This window comes from Pongo abelii, chromosome 13, assembly GCF_028885655.2.
Source record: "Pongo abelii isolate AG06213 chromosome 13, NHGRI_mPonAbe1-v2.0_pri, whole genome shotgun sequence".
Taxonomy (NCBI): domain Eukaryota; kingdom Metazoa; phylum Chordata; class Mammalia; order Primates; family Hominidae; genus Pongo; species Pongo abelii.
This window is the reverse complement of record NC_071998.2, coordinates 24,536,835-24,555,276: the sequence shown is the minus strand read 5'-3', so window position 1 is coordinate 24,555,276 and position 18,442 is coordinate 24,536,835. Positions and strand designations below refer to the sequence as shown.

General features: G+C 50.8%; 1 non-coding gene across 1 annotated transcript; it reads left to right on the top strand.

Moving 5' to 3' along the window:
• Positions 1 to 17,767: 17,767 nt before the first annotated feature.
• Positions 17,768 to 17,874, top strand: LOC112135105 (U6 spliceosomal RNA). The gene has a single exon (XR_002916403.1). It is a non-coding gene; the product is annotated as a U6 spliceosomal RNA (small nuclear RNA).
• The last annotated feature ends 568 nt before the right edge of the window (positions 17,875 to 18,442 follow it).

The window sequence follows — 18,442 nt, the reverse complement described above, 5'->3', positions numbered from 1 at the left end:
GAAGCAGGCCTTTGTGAGGTCAGAGGTGGAGTTCTGGGTGGACACTCTGGGCCTTGCAGTCCCAGAGGAAAGGCCTGTCCTCCAAGCCAATGTGCAGCCTGACTCTGGGGCCAGCACCTGAGGAAGCGTCCCTAAGCCCCAGCCCTGGGGAAGGCTGAAGAGGCCTCTGAGCCCCCAGCACTGGGGAGAGCTGTGCGGAATAGGACTGGAGGTGGAAGTACTGGAGATTAACAGCCAGGTGGAGGGGACGGGGGGAGGCCCTGGGTCAGTCCTCAGGGCACCCCCATTCTGAAGGGGGAAAGGGAAACTCAGGCCCAGTCCTCAGGGGCCCCCAGTCTGAGAGGAAGGAGGACACACAAGCCATATTTGCAGAGAAACACCAGCCTGTGAGAGGAGGTAGAAGCCCAGGCCTGGACCTCCCCATAGTCTGAGGAGCAGTCCACCTGTCCTCGGGGAAACACCTCCCTTAGGAAAGGCCAGCAAGGCCCCCGTAAAGGAGCCAGAGCTGGATCGGGACATGGGGCTCGGGGCCCAGCAGCGTGGGAGCTCCGGGACCAAGGTGCAGTCAGGAGAGACCCTGGGGGCCAGCGGCAGTCCAAGAGGACTTTTGGAGCCAAGGCCTGACTGGGTCTCAAACAATGGGGCAGGCAGTTTGGGGTTTCAGCAGGTGGCCCAGTGCTGAGACACAGGGGAGGTGTTTCTGGTCTGCAGACACTGAGGACACTTGCTACGTGGCGTGGTGGACGGTGGGTAAGTCCTGGGACCTTCTGGCACCAGGCTCCATGGGCGGGAAGGGGCATATGATTCAGTTGTCCAAAGCTCAGGTGTGGGAATGGAACTGTCCTGTAGAGGGTGCCAAAGACCAGGTCTGGAACCTGCATAGCCCCAGTCCCCACCCCCGCACACACCCTCCCACCCCTTCCAGCTTTTTCTGCAGATCTTTCTGCAGGGGTGAGGCAGGGAGAGGAAGGGGTCGGCCACAGTCCCGGGGCTTCCTAGTCAGAAGCCCTCTGTAAGGCACTAACTTCCCTCTGCAGATTCTTTTTGTTGTTGTTGTTGTTGAGACAGAGTCCTGCTCCGCCCAGGCTGGAGTGCAGTGGCACAATCTTGTCTCACCACACTCTCTGCCTCCCGGTTCAAGTGATTCTCCTGCCTCAGCCTCCCAAGTAGCTGGGATTACATGCACCACCAAACCCAGCTAGTTTTTTTGGATTTTTAGTAAAGACGGGGTGTCACCATGTTGGTCAGGCTGGTCTCGAACTCCTGACATCAGGTAATCCACCCGCCTTGGCCTCCCAAAGTGCTGGGATTATAGGTGTGAGCCACTGCGCCCGGCCTCCCTCTGCAGATTCTACGTGAGCTCGAGACTCAGCCTCTCTTCCTCAGGAAGGGAGGGGTGCACGCCTGGAAATGGGAGAGCCCTGCCTTTATTCCTTTCCCATGTGTGCTCCCAGGGCCGGGATGAGGTCACGTGAGAAGTGGATCTGGGGTCTTGGATGATGTCAGCACTTGGGCAGAGTTGGACTGGGGGAGGGAATTGGGATCCATGCTGGGGTCAGAGATCAGGCTCCAAGCTCATTTACAGGGCTTGACCCTGGGGACTGAGAGGTGGCGAAGACACAGTCCCATCTGTCTCACGGCAGAGACAGGTAAGCAGCAGGTGACTTAGGACACACCAGATAAGCTGGAAGGAATACAGACGGGGCTAGCCCAAGCTCGAGGGGGACAAAGGTCTACCGGAAGAGGTGACATGGGAACTGAGTTTTCCAAAACAAGCAGGGGGAGGAAGGTGACCGTGACATTTGAAGCTTGATGGGATTGTGAGAAAACCTGGGAGCTGTGAGTGACTTGCAGAGGGCTGCGGAAGTGGGCAGGGATAGACCATGAAGGGCTTTGTCAGCCAGGCCAAGGAGTTCAGACTTTAACCCGAGGGCCTGAGGAGCCTGCGAAGGGTTCTAAGCAAAGAGAAGAGCAACAGGGTCAACCTGAGGTCCCTGAGGCCCCAGGGCATCCAGCAGGCAGAGGCGCAGTTGGGCCTGGGTTGGGGAGAGGGGTCTAGCTGGAGAAAGAGACGAGGAGATATCAGCCCCTGGACATTCAGCACTAGAGTCACTGGGGCTGTCCAAGAAGCACAGGGAGTGAGGCAAGGGCCAGGGCCAGGATTCTGGGGAAGAAGGATGACGAAGAAGGAGTGGGTGGGGAAGGAGCTGGAAACCCAGACACAGGGCTGCCCAGAGGCTGATGGGAGCCAGAAGGGGGCTGTTGCCCCAGAGTTGGGTGCTGGGAGGGGCTGGCCAGGCAGGTGTTTGCAGACAGCTGCCTGGATGAGCTGGTGGGGATAGAGGGTAGCAACAGCGCTGAAGAAGTAGAGGCTAAAAGTTAAACTGCGGAGAGAAGAGAGGCAGCTAAAGGGGCCACCGAGATGGGAGTTTGGGTCAGAGCTGTGAAGCATGTTAGTCTGCACAGAGCCTGCGGCGGGGGGTCTCTGGGTCTCTGAGCCAGTGGAGATAGCTGGGGGGCAGAGAGGGAGGGGACACCCGGGGTCCTTTCTTCATAGGATGGGCTTGAGTGGAGTTACCAGATAAAATATAAGATGCCCAGTTAAATTTGAGTTTCAAAGAAACAATATTTGCCACAACCTTATACCTGGCATACCTTTAGTCTAAACTCAGGCCCTCTTGATACTTAAACTGTGACTGTCCAGGACCTACACACACACACACATACACACACGGTTTTATTTTTAGCAAATAAAAATATAGCCGGGTGCATTGGCTCACTCCTGTAATCCCAACACTTCGGGAGGCTGAGGTTGGTGGATCACCTGAGATCAGGAGTTCAAGACCAGCCTGGCCAACATGGTGAAACTCCGTCCCTACTAAGAATACAAAAATTAGCCAGGTATGGTGGCAGGTGCCTGTAATTCCAGCTACTCAGGAGGCTGAGACAGGAGAATTACTTGAACCCAGGAGGCAGAGGTTGCAGTGAGCTGAGATGGCGCCACTGCACTCCAGCCTGGGTGACAGAGTGAGACTCTGTCTCAAAATAAATAAATATATAAAAATAAAATAAAATACTTTTTTATTTTATTTTATCTTTTGAGCCGGAGTTTTGCTGTTGTCACCCACGCTGGAGTGCAGTGGTGCAATCTTGGCTCACTGCCACCTCCACTTCCGGGATTTGAGTGATTCTTTTGCCTCAGTTTCCGGAGTAGCTGGGACTATAGGCATGAGCCGCTACACCCAGCTAATTTTTGTATTTTTAGTAGAGATGGGGTTTCACCTTTTAGGCAGGCTGGTCTCAAACTTCTGATCTCAGGTGATCCACCCGCCTCGGCCTCCCAGAGTGCTGGGATTACAGGCGTGAGCCACCGCACTCGGTCTAAAATACTTTTTTCATTCAAACATTTGTTAAGAATATCTTTCTATGACAGTAGGTCCACGTCCACCTCATGCCTGTTGTACAGCATTCCACCTGATAGAGATTATATAATAAGGAATCCTTCTATTGATGAGCATTTAGATTGTCTCCAATTTTAAACGGACCCAACTCTTCTCTATTATGAACAGCATGGGATAAACACAATTGGCTGAAACTCAATTAAGGATGAAAATGCAAATCGAAATTTTAAAATATCAGAATGAAGAAACAAAAATGACTAAAGATGCTAAAAACTGTCCCCAAATGTCCCCCAAAGTGTTGACACACACAAAAAAACTAAACATTTTGATTATTTGTTTCAATCAACATGCCATTGGATTAACTTATCACAAAAACTGCTTTTCATCACGTTGTTTTACGCTTGTGGTTTTTCCGACTCTTTCGAGCCACGGAATCCTTTGCATAACTCAGGAGCCCATGGTATAAACAAGTAAGGAAGGAGCCGCTCTGGCTCCAGGCGCAGGGGTGAGGGTAGGAGGGCAGGGTAGGTCCCTCAAGGAGCCCTGGTCTCTCTTGAATCATCTGAAGCCATGAAGGTTCTCAGAATGCCCCAAAGAGAAAACACACTTAAGCCCCACCCAGGTAAGTGTCTCCTTCCAAACTCATTTTTCAGGTAGGAAAACAGATTCAGAGCAAGGTAACAACTTGCCCAAGATCACCTAGAACTAGAACATCCAGACCAGGGCTCCGGCTCACCCCAGGGAGACCAGGGTTCCCCCACTAGGCGGCGAGGCTGGGGAAGGGCAAGGGCACAGGCAGGACCCAGGAAGGTCTTTAACTCTCACACCCACCAATTACCAGAACTCCCCCTCACCCCACCCCCAGGCTCTCATCCTTCTCAGAATCATCCATGGGCCTTCAGGACAGAGCAGATGGAGACCAAGGCAGACAGAATCAGGCACAGCCACTTGTCCAAGGGCAAAGATCCCCTGAAGTCGAGAACCCAGAATTCCAACCTAGGCCTGCTCCATCCTAAAAGAGCCTATATGGAGCTGCCTAACTTGGCATCTGAAACCAGAGATTGAGCTCAGACTTGTCACTTTCTAGTATGAGCTGGAGCTATCAGGGAAGGCTTCCTGAAGGAAGAGGGGTCTTATTAACAGAAGCAGCCAGGGAGACAACACTGAAGAAATTTGCATGTGTGAGAAGCATTTGTGTCTTTGTATATACCTATATGTGAGCATGTGCCTGTGTGGATGGACAGGTGTGTGTGTGTGTGTGTATGTGTGTATGTGCGCACACATGCATCTGCTTATATATGTCTGGTCTTGCACGCAGAAGCCTCTCTGTAGTGAGACACACACACACACACACTCCCCAAGTTGTGTACACGTGAACATGCGACCATTCTTCCAGGTTAATATTTCCCTGCCTGCGTCAGCACGGTCCCAGTAAGTGGGCAGCTCCATGCAGGAATGTGCCCTATCTGATCTGGTCAGGGGCTGTGGGTCCGGAGCAGGGGGATTAGGGTGGGCAGGGAGCCCATCTCAGTTTCCCCCGGGCAAGCTGCACTCTCTCCACTCTCCTGCTCGGCCAGAGAAAGGAGGTAGCCCCAGTGTAGTGTGACTGCCCGGTCTCCCCACGCTCGCTGGGGACTCCCTGATGGGACAGCCTCCTTGCTTCCCTCCACATAGGCCAAGGCCAGCTGTTCCCTGGAAGACCAGCCCCACTCCCTCATCTCTGCCCAAATCCTGAGGCCTCTCTGTGCATAGTTGTTCCCTTAAGGGCAAACAGGGAGCAAAGACCCTAGGAAATGCTCACAGTGAGCCCCTCCCTTCAGCAGGAAAGCAGCTTTGAAATGTCAAGGTGAGCCAGTGGGAAGGTGGGATTCAATTGGCAGCTTTCCAGGAGCACAGTGATTGCACAAGGGCCTGTGCAGAGATCTGTGTGGTCAGGGTCTGGGGTACCGGCACCCACGGGCATTAAGCTTCAGCCAGGAAGGCTTGGTGGGACATGTGGACCCCAGGGAGAGTGGCAACTCCCTAGTTGCTGGGCCTCTCCCTGGGTTGATGGAGAACCCTCCCACGCCTGCACTGGTCCCTGGGGTGCAGGCTGGGCCAGGCTGGGCTGGGTGAGCAGACACTGTCTCTTCTGCTTTTGGGACAGCCCAAGGGCTAGCATGAGTCAAACCCAGGTGTCCTGGCTCCTAGCCCAGCTAGAGGATGCCCCAGTGCTTCCCTGAACGGGAGGAGAGAGAAGGCTGGAGCATGGACGGAGGGAGACGCTCACCGCTAAGGCTCTTCCCACAGCATAGCCCCTCTGCCTCCACCTCCCTCAGGCTCCATCTCTGAGCGGTCTCCTCTCCACCCTAGGGGCACATTAGGACTTTCATAGGCCCTCAGCGTTTTTTTTTTTTTTCCCTAGAGACAGGGTCTCACTCTGTCACCCAGGCTGGAGTGCAGTGGTGCGAACTTGGCTCAGTGCAGCCTCAAACTCCTGGGCTTGAGCAATCCTCTCACCTCAGCTTCTTCTCACTGAGTGGCTGGGACTACAGGCGCACGCCGTGATGCCAAACTATTTTTTGTATTCTTTTTGTAAAGACGAGGTCTCACTTTGTTGCCTAGGCTGTTCTCAAACTCCTGGGCTCAAGCGATCCTTCCATCTTGGCTTCCTAGAGTGCTGGGATTACAGATGTGAGACACCGCGCCCAGCCTGGCATCTCTGTGTGTGTGTATGTGTGTGGTAAAAATGCAACATAAACTTAGTGATCTAAACTATTTTTTTTGGTTCGGGGGTGGCAGGTCTTAATTTTTTTTTTTTTTTTTTGGTGAGTCTGAGTCTTGCCCTGTCATCCAGGCCGGAGTGCAGTGGTTCAATCTCGGCTCACTACAACCTCCGCCTTCCAGGTTCAAGCGATTCTCCTGCCTCAGCCTCCTGAGTAGCTAGGACTACAGGCATGCCCCACCATGCCCAGCTAATTTTTGTATTTTTAGTAGAGACGGGGCTTCACCATGTTGGTCAGGCTGGTCTCAAACTCCTGACCTCATGATCTGCCTGCCTCGGCCTCCCAGAGCACTGGGATTACAGGCGTGAGCCACCACGCCCAGCCCAATCTTAACTATTTTTTAGTGTAGAGTTCAATAGTGGAAAGTATATTCACATTGTTGTACAATCTCCAGAACTTTGTCATCTTGCAAAACAAACTCTATACCCATTAAACCACTCCTCAATTCCCTTTCTCCTACTCCTGCCAACCACCATTCTACCTTCCATCTCTATGAGTTTGACTACTCTAGATACTTTATATGAGTGAAACCATACACTGTGTGTCTACCTGTGCCTGGCTTAGTTCACTTAGCATAATGTTCTCAAATCTCCCTCCATGTAACGTGTCAGAATTTCCTTCCTTTTTTTTTTTTTTTTTTGAGATGGAGTTTTGCTCTTATCGCTCGCTCAGGCTGGAGTGCAATGGCACAATCTTGGCTCACTGCAACCTCCGCTTCCTGGGTTCAAGTGATTCTACTGCCTCAGCCTCCCAAGTAGCTGTGATTACAGGTGCCCGCCACCATGCCCAGCTAATTTCCTTCTTCTTAAGGCCGAACAATATTCCATTGTATGAATGTACCACATTTTGTCTATCCATTCAGCTATCCCTGGACTTGAGTTGCTCCCCTCTTTTGGCTGTTGGGAATAGTGCCGATATGAACATGGGTGTGCAATTTTCTTTTTGAGATCCTGCCTTCAATTATTTTTTTTTAATTTTAGGTTTGGGGGCACACATGAAGGTTTGACATATAGTAAACACATGTCATGGTGGTTTGTTGTACAAATTATTACATCACCCAGGTATTAAGCCCAGTACCCAATAGTTATCTTTTCTGCTCCTCTCCCTCCTCCCACCCTCAAGAAGACCCCAGTGTCTGTAATTTCCTTCTTTGTGTTCATAAGTTCTTATCATTTAGCTCCCAATGTTTTCCATTCTTTTAGATATATGTGCCCTTGGCATTTTTGCCTTTTTGGGCTCCTTCTTCCAGCAAATAATAATAATAGTAATAATTAATCTATTTTACAACTATTGGTATAAAGACAAATATATCAATTTTTTTTTTTTTTTTTTGAGACAGGGTTAACTCCCGTCACCCCGACTGGAGTACAATGGCACGATCTCAGCTCACTGCAACCTCTGCCTCCTGGGCTCAAGCGATTCTCCTGCCTTGGCCTCCCAAGTAGCTGGGATTACAGGCACCCGCCAGCACGCCTGGCTAATTTTCGTGTTTTTTGTAAAGGCGGAGTTTCTCCATGTTGCCCAGGCTCGTCTCAAACTCCTGAGCTCAAGCAATCCACCCGCCTTGGCCTCCCAAATAACTGGAATTACAGGTGTGAGCCACCATGCCGGCCCTGATGTATTAATATTAAAACATTTTCTTCAGCCTACAAGTTCTTCTTTTTCTTATTTGGATGCAAACTAAAACATTTTCTGGGCCCTTAGGTTCAACATTCTCATGGGTCCTGTGCCTCCTGTGCCTCATGGAGAAGGCAGCCCTGCATGTCTCTCACATCCTCTTCCCCCATGCAAATGCTGCCACCTCCCCAGCCTCCATCTCCAGCCCAGAGCTCAAGAACAGGTGATCCAGCCTCCTCTCTTGTTATCTCACATGTGTAACAAGCACATTACCTTCACCTGCCCCAACCCAACCTCACCTCCCCACAGTCTGCCCCCTTTCCAAGGGCCTGGCCCAAGGAATGCTCCTCCCCACCACATCTCTGAAGCTTTCCCTCCAGGAGTCACTCAACTGCTCCCTCTCTCGTGGCCCCCTCAGTCAGCCCCAAATCTAATCTCCAAGAGACTCTTCACGGATCTCCCGGTCTGCATCCCCCTTGAAGTAGGAGGCGGGACTTGACTCTAGAGGTGGGGCTCGGACACTGGACCAGATTGAGGACTAGCTAAAACAGGGCTGGAAGCAGATTTCTAATCAGACATGCCCCCCAATGTGCCATGTCAATTTATCATTGCCATCTCAACACCTGGGAGTTATCACCCCTTTCCATGGCAATGACCCAATGGCCCAAAAGTTACCACCCCTTCCCTAGGAATTTCTGCATAAATTGCCTCTTAATCTGCATACAATTAAAAGCGGGTAAAACATAACTGCAAAACTGCCCTGGGCTGCTGCTCTCTGCCTATGTATAGCCCTGCTGTGCAGGAGCAGTCATGGAGCTGAAACACTGCCGATTCAATAAAGCTGTTTTCTTCTACTTCTCTCTGCATTGCCCTTGAGAGGCAAAGCCGAGAACCCTCGCAGGCCAAGCCCCACTTTGGGGCTCACCTCTCCTGCATCACCCTCAGCCATTCTCCATTTTACAGCCATTTTTTTTTTTCCTTTTTAAGACGGAGTCTCGCTCTGTTGCCCAGGCTGGAGTGCAATGGAGCGATCTCAGCTCACTGCATCCTCCACCTCCCAGGTTCAAGAGATTCTTGTGCCTCAGCCTCCCAAGTAGCTGGAATTATAGGCACCCACCACCAGGCCCAGCTAATTTTTGTATTTTTAGTAGAGATGGGGTTTCACCATGTTGGCCAGGCTGGTCTCAAACTGCCTATTTTATTTTATTTTTATTTTTCTGAAATATGTTAAATTCCAGCTACTCTGTCATTTCATTCCTACATTCTTCAGTGTTCCCTCTAAAATATAGGAACATTTTCTTAAATAAGCAGTGCCATACTTGACAAAATATACAATTCCATAGAATGATCAAATACTTGCAATTGTTTCAAAGTGTCTTTTTGCATTGATTTGTTGGATTGTTTGCATCAGGATCCAAACAAGGTCACACATTACGTTGGGTTAAATGTTCTCTTAAACAAGAGGAATTCCTCTTTCTCCATCATTATTTTTTCATGTCATTGACTTGTTGAATAAATGTGGTCCTATAAGAGTCCCACATTCTAGATTTGTCTGTGTTTTTTCTTTGTAGTGTCATTTAGCTTTTCTGTCATCACCTGTATTTCTTTGAGTAAGTGGCTGGGCACAGTGGCCCACACCTGTAATTCAAGCACTTTGGGAGGCCAAGGCAGGTGGATCGTTAGAGCCCAGGAGTTCAATGCCAGCCTGGGCAAAATGGAGAATCCCAATCTCTACAAAAAACACAAAAATTGCCAGGCGCAGTGGCTCACGCCTGTAATCCCAGCACTTTGGGAGGCTGAGGTGGGAGGATCATGAGGTCAGGAGATCGAGACCATCCTGGCTAACACGGTGAAACCCCATCTCCACTAAAAATACAAAAAATTAGCTGGGCGTGGTGGTGGGTGCCTGTAGTCCCAGCTGCTCAGGAGGCTGAGGCAGGAGAATGGCGAGAACCCGGGAGGCGGAGCTTGCAGTGAGCCAAGATCGCACCACTGCACTCCAGCCTGGGCGACAGAGTGAGACTCCGTCTCAAAGGAAAAAAATTAGCCAGGCATGGTGGCATGCACCTGTAGTCCCAGCTACTCAGGAGCCTGAGGCAGCAGAATCACTTGAACCTGGGAAGTCAAGGCTGCAGTGAGCCATGTCTGTGCCATTGAGCAAGTCCCTGTCTCAAAAAAAAGAAAAAAAACAAGAGAAAGAAATAAAAAAAAATATGAGAAGTTAGCTCTGGGCCGGGCGCAGTGGCTCACACCTGTAATCCCAGCACTTTGGGAAACCAAGGCAGGCGGATCGTTTGAGGTCAGGAGTTTGAGACCAGACTGGCTAACATGATGAAACTCCGTCTCTACTGAAAATACAAAAATTAACTGGGCTTGGTGGTGCACGCCTGTAGTCCTAGCCACTGGGGAAGCTGAGGCAGGAGAATCACTTGAACCCAGGTGGCAGAGATTGCAGTGAGCGAAGATTGCACCACTGCACTCCAGCCTGGGCAACAGAACAAGACTCCGCCTCAAAAACAAACAAAAAAAAGTGGCCAGGTGTGGTGGCTTACTCCTGTGATCCCAGCACTTTGGGAAGCTGAGGCGGGAGGATCACCTGAGGTCAGGAGTTCAAGACCAACCTGGCCAACATGGTGAAACCCCATCTCTACTAAAAATACAAAAAAATTAGCCAGGCGGAGTGGTGGGTGCCTGTAGTCCCAGCTACTCAGGAGGCTGAGTCACAAGAATTGCTTGAACCTGGGAGGCAGAAGTTGCAGTGAGCCAAGATTGTGCCACTGCACTCCAGCCTGGGTGGCAGAGCAAGACTCTGTCTCAAAAAAAAAAAAAAAAAAGCTCTAATGGTGTATGGTTTATTTATTTATTTTTTATTAATTTTTATTTATTTATTTATTTATTTTGAGACGGCGTCTCACTCTGTCGCCCGGGCTGGAGTGCAGTGGTGTGATCTCAGCTCACTGCAAGCTCTGCCTCCCTGGTTCACGCCATTCTCCTGCCTCAGCCTCCCGAGTAGCTGGGACTACAGGCACCCACCACCACGCCTGGCTAATTTTTTTGTATTTTTAGTAGAGACAGGGTTTCACCGTGTTAGCCAGGATGGTCTCGATCTCCTGACGTCATGATCCGCCCGTCTCGGCCTCCCAAAGTGTTGGGATTACAGGCGTGAGCCACTGCACCCGGCCCGGCTTTGTTTATTTTTTTGAGACAGTCTCGCTCTGTTGCCCAGGCTGGAATGCAGTGGCGTGAATGTTGCTCACTGCAGCCTTGACTTCCCGGGTTCAAGTGATTCTCTCAGCTGGGACTACAGGTGCGTGCCACCATGCCACGCTAATTTTTGTATTTTTTGTAGAGATGGGGTCTCACCATGTGCCCAGGCTGGTCTCGAACTCCTGGGCTCAAGCAACCCACCCACCTCGGCCATCCAAAGTGCTGGGACTACAGGCACGAGCCACCGCGCCCGGTCTGGTGTGATTTTATTTAGGTTCAGTCTTGCATGTGGGCTGGGGCAGAGGGTCCTCTGTGGAGGTGCTGCATGCTTCCTATTTCATCCCATCAGGAGACACGTCATGTCTAGCTGCCCATGCTCAGTGATGCCAACTGCTCAGTGGCTTCAGGGAGTGACAGCCTGACCCCTCCATTGTCACATTCCCCCCGTACCCCCCATCAGTCCTTCCCCTTCTGCTTTTATTCTTTGATTTCTGCCTAAGTCCATTTCATAATCTTTCCACAATAAAGCATTTTAAAGGAAAAGCTCCAAGCAGCAATTTCCTAACCCACAGGAAAGAAAGAGTCTAAAAATGGTAGAGACTCAGGTACCAGGTTAATCGGAGCAGGGAGGAGGCTCAGGATAAGGGACGCATCATGAGAAGGAGGAAGGAGAGACTGAAGTGGTGGCCGGAAGGAGTAGTGGAAAAACCCAGAGACCTCCTGGCCAGGAGCCTGAGTTTGAGGCTGGTTTGAAGTTTCCCTACTCAGGGCCCCATCTGGGTGGTGAGTTGTTTATAGCTCAGGCTTTTTAGACAGACAGACCTGAACTTGCATCCAGCTCAGCTTCTTAATCAGCATTGGGTGACTTAAAGCAAGAAATTTAACTGGGCTTCTTCATCTGTAAAATGAAGATATGAATCCTTACCTTGCAGGGTTGTTGGGAGAATGGACTGAGTGGGCAGGGGGCGTGGCAAGGGCCTGGTAGAGTAAACACTCTGGGTGGTGGGTAGGAAGCCCATTTGAGGGAGGGAAACTCTGTACTCCACACCTCCTGTCCTTCTCCTGCCCTAACAGATTCTTGCCTGATGCCAGGGCCAAACTAGAAGTGCTAGGAGTAGAGTATAATATGCTCATTCCGCAGACAGCAAGAGCAATGCTCAGGGACGTCCACCTTCCTCTTCGGCTGCTCCAATGGTGTGTCTGGTCTCTCAGCCCTTGCCATTGCAGCCTAGTGGCTTAGCTTTCTGGACTTGAATCCTTGGTCACCCCCTCAGTCTAGGGGCCAGGCTGCCCCAGGCACCCTGCAATTGCCAGCCCAGTTAACAGGCAGCCAACTCACAGAGCGGCTGGGGGATCCAGGCATGACAGGGCCTTGGGCAGGCTGCCTCCTGGGGACAACTGGCTTGCTGAGCCCATGACGGGTGGGGCCATTTGATTCCCAGATGATTTCTCCTACACTGGGAACATAGCAGATGCACAATAAATGTTGAGAGAATGGAGCTTTCCCCCACTGAGTGGGAGAGAAATAGTTTGTCAGGTGACTTTGCCTGTGGGGGCGTCTTGGGCATCCCCAGGAATTCATGGTTCCAACCCCTTGAGCCCTGGGCGAGGGGGTGCGGGGGAAGCACCTGGGGTGGGGCAGTGAGCCGGGAGCTCCTCCTTCCTCCTGTTCCAGCCTGTCTACTCCCGCCCTGCCTGCCCCTACCCTCAGCCTTGGCCCCTAGTTGAGCCTCTCACTCCTTTCACAGCAGCTGAGGCAACCCAGCCAAGAGCCTCAGTGAGATGGGGTTGGGTTAAGGTGGAACCTTAACCCCCAGACTCCCGACCTCATCCTGTTTTCAGCACCCATGAGACTGACTCTAGCACCCCCTGCTGGCGGCCGAAGCTGAATCCTTTAGCCTGAGTCCACTGGAGGTGTCACCCGTGCGTCCCCAACTCCAGTCCCCTCAAGGGCTCCACCCGGCCCAGCCCACATGCCTTTGTTGTGGCTTCCAAGTTTTCTTTTCCACGTCACCTGTGCTGCTTGCTCTCTGGTTTTGTTGACTTTAGTGCTGCCTCTGTTTGCTCTGGCTGAGCCGACAGCCTCAGGATGAAACTCTGAGCCCAGGAAGTATGAACCTGAGAGGCAGCAGGCTGGGGGTGGGGACGGAGGCAAATGAGAGAGAGGGTAAGATCTGAGCTGGTTCCCGTCCTCAGGCTGGAGTTCATGGTGGTTCACTCCAGCAGCAGGGTCGGGGCCTATGGGCAGGGATGGGCGGAAGGATTTTTCCAGCCTCACTGAGAGCAGGTCTTGGCCTGTCACATCACTGTTTTGAAGTTTATTTGGAAGCTCAGCTCCAGAACTCTAATGCCTCACATCTCCAGGAGGTCTGAACCCCTCTGTGGGGCAGTGCAAGTTCCCTGGAGGCTGCGATCTGATTTCAGCCCCTAGTCCTTCAACCGAGCAACACAGGGGACACCACCATCCCCCACAGGAAGCCTCCAGGACCGAACTTTCCTGACTTTCCATGCACCCCCATGAGAATCTGCTACCCAGCAGCCTGGTAAGGTGACCCCACAGGGATCATTGCCCCTCTACAAATCCAGCCCCAGACATGGTAAAGGGACATCTCCAAAGTCACCAAGTGAGAGCTTCCTGACTCCTAGTCCAGGCTCTTTGCCCCTCTTCAAGCATCTCTCAGATCATAGAGCGTGATGGGAAGGCAGCACCAGGCCCCAGGTGCCGGGGCAGGGGCCAACACACCAAGTTGTGGAGTGTGCATACAGTGCCACACAAACCAGGGGCATATGCAACCTGGGGCTGACGTGCCCACCCCACAGCTCCTCAGACCAGACGCAGCCAGGACCCTCACGTCCCTTCTGCCTGCAGAGGGGGTAAGAGAAAGCAATGACTGAGTGCCCACCTGCCACTCACTTCTCCCAGCCTGCCTGTGTGGCCTGTGGGGTGTACATGCCATCTCAGGGTTAGGACAGTGGAACCACCCTGGCCTGCAGCCGGGAGCTTAGGGATAAGGTTAGGGAAGCTGCTGCCGTCACCACAGGCTTAGGGTGCCCAGCTCTGCCAGCTGATCCAGCCAAGTCCTTCTTGGGGAAGATGAGCTGTCATTAGAGAGCCCTTCCCACCTCTCAGACCTCCCCTTCTTATGGCTCGACAGGCTCTGAAGCCGCGATCCTTCTTTTCAGGAAGACACCTGTCACATGCATGTGTGCTCTGTGAAGTGCTGTGTGTTCATCCACACCGCCTCCACCCATGCCACATGCTCCCTTCGTACCTGTGGCCCACAGTCTAGGGGGCTGTGTGCCTGGGGACCCCCTATGTATGCTCAGTCAGACACGGGTACACATCTTGCACCCAGGTGTGTAACACAGCATTGCACCCATATAGATGAACACACAGGTGCTACATTCTGCATCTCCCCTACCCCTTTCAGAGCGAGGACCATTTGAGGGTGAGGGGTGAGTCACCTGCCAACCTGTGGGACCTGCTGAGCTAGCAGGATGGGAAGGCACAAGCTGAGAGCTGTGGCCTCAAGGGACCAACACCCTGCGTGGGGCCCGCCCAACCACCAGCCTCCAGCGCCCCCCAACCCCTTATCTCCACCCTTATTAACTCCTACCCACACCCTCAGGCAAGACTCATGCCAGAAAGGCACCTCTATTCCTTTACAATATATATCTGCAGCTGAGCTGTCGCTGCACCTCATGGGCTACTACTAGACCTCTGCTTCTGGACAGATGCCTCAGGAAAAAACCAGGGTGGCAGCAGGACCCATCCCTCTCCTCTCCTCTGTCCAAACCCCAAGACTCCTAACTATGCCCCCCATGGAACCCCTTCTTGTTGATAATTAATACGTTTTGCACCTCTTAGCTCACACACGCTTGAGCATAGAGCCCCATTCTAGGCCCAGACGAGCTCTGTCCCCTCCTGCCCTCTCTCACCTCTGTATTCCTGCTCAGGAGTCTGTCCCCACGTCTGGAAACTCCCTAAGGACAGAGGGGCAGTCTGCAAACATAGACAGACAACCAGGAAACCCGAGTAGCCCAGGTGAGTCGATTGTCCCCCAGATGAAGGAAGCTGGTTAAAAGCCCACCTGGCTCCTCCTGTGCTTTACCAGCACACCCAACTAGTCACCAAGTCAAGTCTTGCTGTGTCTAAATAATGTCCTCAACTCCTACTCTGTGCCAGACATATCTGTAAATACATGGTCAACTTTGTACATGCGTCACTCGGCTGGACATGGTGGCTCACACCTGTAATCCCAGCAATTTGGGAGGCTGAGGCAGGCAGATCACTTGAGGTCAGGAGTTTGAGACCAGCCTGGCGAACATGGTAAAACCCCATCTCTACTAAAAATACAAAAATTAGCCAGGCATGGTGGCGGGCACCTGTAATCCTGGCTACTTGGGAGGCTGAGGCAGGAGAACCACTTGAACCCGGGAGGCAGAGGTTGCAGTAAGCCAAGATCGTGCCACTGCACTCCAGCCTGGGCAACAAGAATGAAACTCTGGCTGGGCGCGGTGTCTCATGCCTGTAATCCCAGCACTTTGGGAGGCTGGGGCGGGTGGATCACAAGGTCAGATCGAGACCATCCTGGCTAACATGGTGAAACCCCGTCTCTACTAAAAACACAAAAAATTTTCCGGGCGTGGTGGCGGGCGCCTGTAGTCCCAGCTACTCGGGAGGCTGAGGCAGGAGAATGGCGTGAACCTGGGAGGCGGAGCTTGCAGTGAGATGAGATTGCGCCATTGTACTCCAGCCTGGGCGACACAGCGAGACTCCGTCTCAAAAAAAAAAAAAAAAAAAAAAAAAAAAGAACAAAACTCTCAGAAAAAAAAAAAGAAAAGAAAAGAAAAAGAAAAAAACATCACTCTAACTCTTGCCATCTTTCTATCTTTCTAATCTGAATGTTTTTACATATAGTGGTTAAGCATATGGGGTCTGTGCTGGGCATGGTGACTCACGTCTGTAATCCCAGCACTTTGGGAGGCCAAGCCTGGGTGCAATGCTTGAGCTCAGGAGTTTGAGACCAGCCCAGACAACACAGTGAAACCTCGTCTCTACTAAAAAATAAACTAACAAATAAAGGATATGACCTCTGAAGCCAGACTGCCTGGGCTTAAATCTCATCTCTGCTACTTGCTAGTTACTTTATCTCTCTGTACCTCAGTTTTCTCATCTGTGAAAAGGAGATAATATCCTCCACGTGAAGTTGTTGTGGACACCAAATGAGTTAATAATACATATGAAGTGCTTAGGAGAAGGCCTGCTCTATCATAAGAGCTCTTAAGAGTTTGCTGCTATTATTCTCCCTCCCTCCACTAATTCATTCCCTTATAGTCTGTCCCCAGCTATCCAATCTTCACATAGCAGTCAATGTGACCTTCTAACCACAGATGTGATGGGGTCATTCCTGCACTTGCAATCTGTCCATGGCTCCCCGTGGCCTTCAGGATGTTGTCTGGCTCCTTAGCCCTGCCCACAAGGCCCTTCACACCTGGCCCAGTGCTCCAACCTTCCATTGCCCCTCTCACATTGCCTTGCACACCCAGACTCCCCTCAGCCGTCTCTGCCTAGAATCCTCAGTACCCTGCTGTGCTCGAAAATGCTTAACAACTGGATGTCTGTAAAAACTGCATGCACAGATATGTCCCTCTATTTGTTATAAGTTTTAATAGTACAGAGCTGTAAAATAGCACATAATATACCAAATAAATCACACCAAAGTATACAGTGCTCTTTATTGTAAATTCTACAAAGCTAAATGCTCTAGAGAATGCTTTTTTGACTTTTTGCCAACCCCTTACATCTGCAGCCAACCTATGGTTGCAATTCATAGGATCTGACAAAGTCAAACTATGAACAAATGCCTGATTACTATCAAATTCAACAAGTAAGTCATTCATAGGCCAGACACGGTAGCTCAGGCCTGTAATTCCAGGGCTTTGGGAGGCTGAGGCAGGAGGACTCCTTGAGCCCAGGAGTTCACGATCAGCCTGGGCAACATAGTGAGACCCTGTCTCTACAAAACAAAGAACAAAAAAAAAAATTAGCCAGGTATGGTGGCATGCACCTGTAGTCCCAGCTACTTAGAAGGCTGAGGCAGGAGAATCACTTGAGCCCAGGAGTTCAAGGCTACAGTGAGCCATGATCGTGACACTGCACTCCAGCCTGGGTGACAGAGCAAAAGCCTGTCTCTAAAAAAAAAAAGAAAAAGAAAAAGAAAAAGAAATACACACACACACAAACTATTCTTAGTTCACAGGCTGGATTTAGCCTGCGGGCTGTAGTTTGTCAACCCCTGGTCCATGCAATCAACAGAATAGTCAATTAAGTCCTGATCTGTAGTGTTTGTCAATTTCAGCAACTCAAATACTCCCACAAAGGCCTATTTCCAAATACCACTGCATTGTCACTGAACAAAGAGGTGGGACGAGATGAGCAGAGCACATCATCATACAGACCCTCCACCTTAAAGATGCAATAGATGTAAATACCTTGAAGAGCATATAACAATAAAACATAGTAATAGTTAGGAAGTGATGAGTTTTGATTGTATATTACCTTTGCTTTTAAAATAATTTAGTTAATTATATGTTTATATAATTTAATTTTTAGTGGTGGCAGTGTTTAACAAGCAGTCTGTTAAATTCCTGAAAATGGAACACTTGGCTCTCAGAAGCCTGTTGGAGTGGCTCCAGCACACCACCGCCTGTGCCTGTGCCATCTCCCATAATGCTCCCTGGCAAACGCCAAGTCACTCTTCAGGACTTAGTGTCATGCTCGCTTCAGCAGCACGTGTACTAAAACTGGAATGACACAGAGAAGATTAGCAGGGTCCCTGCATAAGGATGACAGGCAAATTTGTGAAGCGTTAAGCATTCCATATATGTGTGTGTGTGTGTGTGTATATATATATATATATATATATTTTTTTTTTTTTTTTTTTTTCCCCAAGATGGAGTCTTGCTTTGTTGCCCAGGCTGGAGTGCAGTGGCATGATCTCGGCTCACTGCAACCTCCACCTCCCAGGTTCAGGCAATTCTCCTGCCTCAGCCTCCCGAGTAGCTGGGATTATAGGCGCATGCCACCACGCCCACCTAATTTTTGTATTTGTAGTACAGACAGGGTTTCACCATGTTGGTCAGCCTGGTCTCGAACTCCTGATCTCATGATCCACCCACCTCTGCCTCCCAAAGTGGTGGGATTACAGGCATGAGCCACCACACCCAGCCTCCGTATTTTTTTTTAAAGAAAGGAAAAAAAGAAACTTAGGGTCCACATTACCTGCTGCCTGGCTCCCCTAGATGGGATATGGTGCCTTTGATGGGTTCTCACAGCCATATAGGCTTCTCTGTCTCATAGCCACTAAAGGCTAGGCTACTCCACTTATTTTCTTGCCTGTTTTCCCTTGGGAGGAAAAATGAGCGTGAGGACCAACAATCTTGCTCACA